The 7,638-nt window shown below is 38.8% G+C and overlaps 1 protein-coding gene across 6 annotated transcripts in view; it reads left to right on the top strand.

Moving 5' to 3' along the window:
- Nucleotides 1-7,638, top strand: part of MAST2 (microtubule associated serine/threonine kinase 2) — a 215,286-nt gene that overhangs the window by 142,260 nt on the left and 65,388 nt on the right. The gene's annotated exons all lie outside the window — the stretch shown is intronic.

Genomic DNA, 7,638 nt, shown 5'->3' with positions numbered 1-7,638 from the left:
AGGAATTGAGGAATACAGCAGTAAGCAAAGCATGCACAAGCTTCTGAACTCATGGAGCTTAGATTCTAATGGGAAGAGAGACAACAAATGAAATGAATTTGCAAAATATATAGTATGTTAGTGATAAGTTCTCTTGAGAAGAATACATTGGGAAATGGAGCTAGAGAGTTTGGGGAGGGAGTTACATTTTAAATAGAATGATTAGGGGGGTGCCTGGGTGGCTCAATCATTAAGCAGACACCTTCGGCTCAGGTCATGATCCCAGGGTCCTGGGATCCAGCCCCTCATCGGGCTCCCTGCTCAGTGGGAAGCCTGCTTCTCCCTCTCCTACCCTCCCTGCTTGTGTTCCTGCTCTTGCTCTCTCTGTCAAATAAATAAATAAAATCTTTTTGTAAATAAATAAATAGAATGATTAGGGACAAATTCATGGAGAAGACTGCCCTTGAACAAAAACCTGAAGGAGGTGAGGAAGCAAACCATGAGGCTATCTGGGGAAACAGAGGCAAAGGAAATACCATTTGTAAAGGCCCTGAGGCAGTGGCACGCTGGGCCTACTCTAAGAAAAGGGAGGAAGCCCATGTGTCTGGAGTAGAGTGAATAAGAGGGAAAGAGGAAATGGAGATCCAGACCATGTAAAGCCTTGTAGTCCACTGTAAGAACGTTGACTTTTACTTTCAGTGAGACAGGGAGACTTTTAAGCAGAAGATTGACTTTGATATTACATTAAAAAAATTTTTTTTACAGTATTGTTGAAGTATGATTGAATTATACTAGATTGTACATGTTTATAAAATGTACGATTTGATGGGTTTTGATATATGTATACATCTGTGAAACCATGTTTGATATATGTATACATCTGTGAAACCAGTCAAGATAAACATATTTATAAATCCCCCAAATTATAATCCCTCTCCTGCCTCTGGTCAGGCAACCACTAATCTGCTGTCACTGTAGGTTAGTTAGCATTTTCTTAAATTTAATATAAATGGAATCATTCAGTATGTACTCTTTTATGTCTGGCTTCTTGCTTTCATCATAATTATTTTGCGATTCATCCATTGTGTGACTTAGTAGTTCATTCCTTTTTATTACTGGATAGTCATCCACTGTATGGACATATTATGATTTATCGTTCATGTCAGTGGATATTCGAGGTGGTTTCTAGTTTTTGGCTGTCACAAATAATAAACAGCATATAGTTTGGCCCTGCTGTTTTGTTCAATCTGACAGTCTCTGCCGTAATTCAAATATGTATTTAGAACATTTATATTTTATGTGATTATTGGTGTAATTGGCTTAAATCTATTATCTTATTACTCGTTTTCTGTTTTGCCCAACTGTACTTCTTTTTCCCTTCTTTTTTTGCCTTTTTTTGGATTGAGTATGTTTTATGGTCCCATTTTATTTCCGTTGTTGCCTTATTAACTATACCTTTTTTTAAGTAGCATTAGTATTTATATTATAAAATTTTAACTCACTTCAGTTTACCTTCAAGTAATATTATATCACTTCACATTTAATGTAAGAGCCTCACAGTGGTGCACTTCCATTCTTCCCTCTGAGCCTTTGTGCTGTGGCTGTCCCACATTTTATATCTACATAGGCTTGTAAAGCCCACAGTAAATTATTATATTTCCTTTAAAATCCGGTTATCCTTTAAAGTGATTTTAAAAATAAAAACAAGATTTATATTTGCCATATATTCACCATTTCTGGTGCTTTGCTTTGTGTAGATCTAGATTTCTATCTGGTATCATGTCCTTCTGCCTGAAGGCCTTAATGCAGGTCTGTTGTTAATGAATTATTTCACCTTTTGTATGCGTGAAAAAGTCATTATTTTGGCTACCTTTTTGAGAGATATTTTCAGTTGGTATTGAATTTGGGGTTCCATATTTTTAGATGTTTCTTTCTATCTTCTGGCTTGTATCATTTTCCAATGAGAAGTCTGCTGTCATTGTTATCTTTGTTCTTCTGTGTGTTACATAATTTTTCTATGTGTTGCTATTAAGATTTTATCACTGGTTCTAAGTAATTTGATTATGATGTACTTTGGTATATTTTTCTTCATGTTTCTTGTGCTTGGGGTTCATTGGGTTTCTTGGATCTGTGAGTTTATAGTTATCAAATTTGGAAATTTTTCAGCAATTGTTTCTTCAAATTTTTTTGGGCCTCTCTCTTCCAGTTAGGGACTCTAATTACACGTCTAGTCTGCTTGAAGTTGTCCCACTGCTCACTGTTGCTCTTTCCATTTTTAAAAATTTGCTTTTCTGTTTCATTTTGCATAGCTTCTCTTGCGATGTCTGGATTCACTGATCTTCTGCAGTGCCTCATCTCTGTTAATGCCCTCCAGTTTAACTTTCATCTGAGACTTTTATTCTCTAGAAGTTCTATTTGTGTTCTTTAAATATCGTAAATATTCATAATCTCTCCACATGCCGATAATTTCCTGTAGCTTATTGAAAACATGGAATAAAGTTATAATAACAATTTTAATGGTCTCTTAGTTCTATCATCTGTATCATTTCTGCATCTATTGATTTCCCCCCCATTATGGGTCATATTTTCCTGCTTTTTTCCATGCCTAGTAATTTTTCATTACATACAAAACAGTGTGGATTTGTTATATGCTGAATATTTTTTATTCCTTTTTTATTTAAATTCCAGTTAGTTAACATAAAGTGTAATACTAGTTTTAGGTGTAGGATTTAGTGATTCAACACTTCCATACACCTGGTGCTCATCACAACAAGTGCTCTCCTTAATCCCCATCATGTATTTAACCCACCCCCCCTGCCCACCTCCCCTCTGGTAACCATCAGTTTGTTCTCTATAGTTAAGCGTCTGTTTCTTGGTTTTCCTCTCTTTTTTTTCTTTTTCTCCCTATGTTCCTTTGTTTTGTTTCTAAATCCCACAAATGAGTGAAATCATGGGTATTTGTCCTTCTATGACTGACTTATTTTGCTTAGCATAATACTCTTTATACCTCTATCCACATTGTCTCAAATTGTAAGATTTCATTCTTTTTTATGGCTGAGTAATATTCCGGTGTGTGTGTGTGTGTGTGTGTGTGTGTGTGTGTGTGTGTACGTGTACCACCTCTTCTTTATCCATTCATCTGTCAGTGGACATTTGGGCTCTCTCCATAGTTTGGCTGTTGTTGATGGTGCTGCTATAAACATCAGTGTGTATGTATCCCTTTGAATCAGTACTTTTGTATTCTTTGGGTAAATACCTAGTAGTGCAATTGCTGGATCCCAGGGTAGTTCTATTTTTAACTTTTTGAGGAACTTCCATACTGTTTTCCAGAGTGGCTGTACCAGTTTGCATTCCTACCAACAAACAGCATAAGAGGGTTCCCCTTTCTCTGCATCCTCACCAACACCTGTTGTCTCTTGTGTTGTTAATTTTAGCCATTCTGACAGGTGTGAGGTGGTATCTCATCATGGTTTTGATTTGTATTTCCCTGATGATGAGTGATGTTGAACATCTTTTCATGTGTCTTTTGGGCATCTATATGTCTTTTTTGGAAAAATGTCTATTTGTGTCCTCTGCCCATTTTTAAACCAGATTGTTTTTTTGGGTGTTGAGTTTTATAAGTTCTTCATATATTTTGGATACTAACCCTTTATCAGATATGTCATTTTTATTCCTTTCAATATTTTTGAGCCTTGTTCTGGGATACAGTTAAGTTACTTGGAAATAGTTTGATCTTTTTTTTTTTTTAAGATTTTATTTATTTATTTGACAGAGACACAGCAGGAGAGGGAACACAAGCAGGGAGAGTGGGAGAGGAGAAGCAGGCTTCCTGCCGAGCAGGGAGCCCAATGTGGGGCTCGATCCCAGGACCCTGGGATCATGACCTGAGTCGAAGGCGGATGCTTAATGACTGAGCCACCCAGGCGCCCCAATAGTTTGATCTTTTTCAGGATTGCTTTTAAGCTTTGTTAGGTAGGACCAGAGTAGCATTTAGGACTAGTTTTTTCTTGCTGCTGTCCCATGAATAACCAGATTTTCCCCTTCTAAGTGGTGGGAGCACAAACTTTTCCTGACCCTATGTGTATACTGAGGAATTTCACCTCCTTTTCTTGGGTAGTTTTCTCAACTCAGGGAGACTGCCAGGCTCTGTGCAGGTCCCTTCTTCCCTGCATGCTGCTAGGAAGTCTTTTCAAATAGTAAGCTGGGGTAATCATAGGGCTCAGGTTGTTTGTGCCCCTTCTCTTAGCAGTCGCTGTCCTGAATTACTACTTGTCCAGGGTCTGAAAATTGTTCCTTTTTTTTTCTTTTTTTTTTTGGTCTAGCTTATTATATAAGGTGAGAGGGTAATTATATTATTTGTTACTCTATCAGGATTGGAAGTAGAAGTCTTTTCTGAATTATATTTTAAAGGCTGTTTTGTTGAGAATAGATACCAGGGGAACAAAAGTGGAAGCAGGAATACCAATGAGGAAGCTAGTTTATTTAATTCAGATAAGAGGTGGTGGTGGCTTGATCCAAGGTGGTAGTGGTAAAAGAAGTAAGAAATGATCAGATTTGGATATATTTTGATGTCAAGGCCAACAAAATTTATGATGGGTTGATATATAAAAGAAAGAGAGGAGTCCAGAATGACACATAAGGTTTATTTTATCTTCATTTTATAATTGGGAACACCAGAGCATGAGCATTTATAAGGCTTTTTCAAGGTCAAACAGCCAATTTCAAACTCGGGTCTTTTTTTTTTTTAAGGTGAGGTCACACTGGATGAGGGTGGGCCCCAAATCCAATGGCTGCTGCCTACCCCCCCTTTTTAAAGATTTTATTTATTTATTTAGCAGAGAGAGACACAGTGAGAGAGGGAACACAAGCAGGGAGAGTGGGAGAGGGAGAAGCAGGCCTCCCACTGAGCAGGGAGCCCAATGCGGGGCTCAATCCCAGGACCCTGAGATCATGACCTGAACCGAAGGCAGACGCTTAACCGACTGAGCCACCCAGGTGCCCCTCAAACTCAGATCTTCTAATTGCAAAGCCCTATCTCTTTCTACTGTACCACAGTGACACTTAGACTGCGAGTAGGATAAGCTACAAGTACTAAAGGAGTGCAAAGAAAAGAGAGACTTTTTCCTGCTTGGAAGAATAAAGGAGCATTCATACAAATCCTCATTTGAGCTCATGCTTTCTAAAAATTTGGTATAATTAGGTAAGTCCAGGAGGGGAGCGCATTAATTATTGAGGGAATAGGGTGACCTGAAGTACGGAAGTCTCTGATGTATCTTTTGACTCAGGATAACCTTGATCTGGGTAAGCTCTCTGAGGGTCAATATAGTTTCATATGTATGTTTTGTAAAATTTCTCATGTTCAAAACTGAAGGGCCTAGTGACAATATTTGTATCCTATTTGCCCTTAGAACAAGGGGCTGAATAAACATAGCTATGTTTCTTTTTAAGAAAACCCAAAAGACAAAATCTTACCTAAGATCCTTAACTTTAAAAAAAAAAAATCTTTGGGGTGCCTGGGTGGCTCAGTCAGTTAAGTGTCTTCCTTCGGCTCAGGCCATGATCCCAGGTTCCAGGATCAAGCCCCACATCAGGCTCCCTGCTTGGTGGGAGGCCTACTTCTCCCTCTCCCACTCCCCCTGCTTGTGTTCCCTCTCTCGCTGTGTGTCTCTCTGTCAAATAAATAAATAAAATCTTAAAAAAAAAATCTTTATAGGAGGGTTAATTTGAATCACCATGGTAAGGAGTTTGAGTTATATTCCAGATGTTATGGGAAGCCATTGGAGGGTTTTTTTTTTTTTTTAAAGATTATTTTAGAGAGAAGAGAGAGCTCACGTGTGAGTGGGGGAGGAGCAGAGGGAGAGGAGAGAGAGAATCTCCTGCAGACTCCCTGCTGAGTATGGAGCACTACGTGGGGCTTGGTCCCAGGACCCTGAGATCATAACCTGAGCTGAAATCAAGAGTCAGGAGCTTAACTGCCTGAGCCATCCAGGTGCTCTGCCATTGGAGTTTTTAAAAAGGGAATTCACATGATTTCATCTATGGTTTTTAAAATATTACTGTGGCTGATAAGGTGAAGAATAAACTGATAGGAGCAGGGGGGTGGGCAGGAAGAACCAAAGTGGAAGGAAGATCCTTCGGAAATCTTTTATAGACTTGAACTGGAGTAGTAGTAATATTGGAAGTAATGAGAATGGCTTGCACTCAGGATATATTTTTAAGGTATAATTCCACAGAACTTGCTGGTAGTTTTGGATGTGGGTGTGAAGAAAAGAGAAAGAACAATGATTCATAGGTTTTTGCCTGAGCATCTGGATGGATGGTGGTCCCACGCAGTGAGATAGTACAACTTAGGGAGGAGCAGCAGATTTTAGAGGGAAATTCAAGAGCTCTGTTTTGGAAATGTTAATTTGAGATGCCTTTTAAGACATCCAGTTGGAGATGTCAAGTAGGCACTTGAATATGAGTCTTGCACTCACAGGAGAGAGCACAGTGTTAGCAATAAAACACTAGGTATCATCAACATCAAAGATTTAAAACTATGAAACTGGAAGGGCACCTGAGTGGCTGAGTCGGTTAAGCATCTGACTCTTGATTTCAGCTCAGGTCATAATCTCAGGGTCATGAGATCAAGCCCTGCATCGGACTCCATGCTGGGCATGGAGCCTGCTTAAGATTCTCTCTCCTCTCTCCCTTGCCCTTTTCCCCCAACTCCCAGCTCATGCTCTCCTTCTCTCTCAAAAACTATGAAACTGGAGAAAAATCCATTTAGGGAGTGAGTGTAGAGAGAGAAAAAAGATATTTCAGATCTGAGCCCCGGAGTACTAAAGGATTTAGTGGTCAGGGAGAAAAGGAACTAGCAAAGGAGAATAAAAGATGAGCAACTAGTGAGATAGGAAGACCAGGAAATCATCATGTCGTAGAAAGTAAACAAAGAAAAGTGTCTCAGGAAGTTACACAGGTATTAGGTTGAACAAAAAGGAAACACACACAAAAATACATAGTATTCAATTCTACTTATAGGAAATCCAGTAAAACAAAAATAATACCATATGATAGAAGAAGGTGATTGGGAGACAGGGAGTTGACTGGAAAGGGGCACATGGGAACTTTCTGGGGTAATAGAATTATTCTGCCTTTTGTTTTGGATGTTATACGGATGTATATAATTATCTCATTGAACAGAGCACTTAAGATCTGTATATTTTGTTGACTGTAAATTATATCCCAATTAAAAAAAATTTTTTAAAAGAGGGAGTTAAAACTAAATGTTGACGTTACATAAGATGAGGATCAAAATCTGGTGATTTTGACAGCAGTGGTTTCAGTGGCAGGATGGGGATGACTGTTTAGAGTGGGCTGAAGAGAGAATAGGAAATGAAGGTGTGAAGATGACAAGTGCAGAACCCCCACATGGAATCTTTCCTAAAGATGGGAGCAAAGAATGCACAAGTCAGGGAGGTCTAGGAAGGATTTTGTTTTTATTTTTGTAAGGTAGAAGAAATGATAGCATGTTTCTATGATGATGAGAATGATTTAGTAGGAAGTAGAAATTCATGGCATCGGAGAGGGAGGGCAGTATAGGTGCAGACTTCTTACAGAAGAGAGTCAGAGTAGTTGCCTTTGATAGGAGCATGGTCTTTCCTTCTGTTGTAGATAGGA

Source organism: Callorhinus ursinus, unplaced genomic scaffold (assembly GCF_003265705.2).
Source record: "Callorhinus ursinus isolate GAN/ISIS: 27379988/994484 unplaced genomic scaffold, GSC_fseal_2.0 scaffold18, whole genome shotgun sequence".
NCBI lineage: Eukaryota > Metazoa > Chordata > Mammalia > Carnivora > Otariidae > Callorhinus > Callorhinus ursinus.
Note: the sequence above shows the minus strand (reverse complement) of the source record. Positions and strands in the feature narration are given on the sequence as shown.